Source organism: Corapipo altera, unplaced genomic scaffold (assembly GCF_003945725.1).
Source record: "Corapipo altera isolate COAL_440 unplaced genomic scaffold, ASM394572v1 271, whole genome shotgun sequence".
NCBI lineage: Eukaryota > Metazoa > Chordata > Aves > Passeriformes > Pipridae > Corapipo > Corapipo altera.
Genome location: NW_020884935.1, coordinates 4,178,885 through 4,179,578, shown reverse-complemented (window position 1 = coordinate 4,179,578; position 694 = coordinate 4,178,885). Strand labels below are relative to the sequence as shown.

General features: G+C 70.2%; 1 protein-coding gene across 5 annotated transcripts in view; it reads right to left on the bottom strand.

The window, feature by feature from the left end:
• The window catches only part of SGSM2 (small G protein signaling modulator 2), a 42,291-nt gene that overhangs the window by 41,303 nt on the left and 294 nt on the right, over positions 1-694 (bottom strand). The window lies entirely within an intron of this gene.

Below are 694 nucleotides of genomic sequence, written 5' to 3'. Positions count from 1 at the left end.
GGACACGGTACCGGGGGCAGCGGGAGCGGTGCCGCTCTCCCGGCAGGGAGTCCCCGCTGGAACAGAGGTGCCCACAGTCCCCGGCACGTGCACGGCACAGGCACCTCCTGCCACGGCACTCGGGACCCTGGGCAGGAGCTGCTCCCGCCCGGTTCCATCGCAGGATCTCTCTGTCTGTCTGTCTGTCTGTCTGTCCGTCCTGCCGAGCACCCGGTGAGGGGCACCTTTCGAGGGAGCCCAAGTGCGAGTGTGACCAACCCCTCGGTCCCCGTCCCCTGTGCCCTCGTGGCTCTCACTGCCCGGCCCCACAGGAGTGTGCGGGAACCGCCGCACTCACCCTGCCCGGGGCGCGGGGGCAGCGCCAGACACGGCCCCTCCGCCAGGGCTCTGCCTGGGAGCCGCCTCGGCTCGCCCGCGGCGACCTCAGGAACACGTTTCTTTACCGCCGATCCCCCCCTTTCTCCTCTATTGCTCACAGTTAGGGAAAGGTCCTAAACACCGAGTACTACGGGGAACGCACCCTCCGGGAAAGGGAGCCGGGAGCAGGAGTCGGCGGCAGCTCCTGCCGCAGCTGCAGAGCCACATCCCTTCTCCAGCCGCGCCTGGGAAAAGCCCCCCAGGCGCTCCCGGGGCAGCACCGCCCTACGGCCCGGGAAGGGTGGCACGGACAGCCCGGGAAGGGTGGCACGGACAG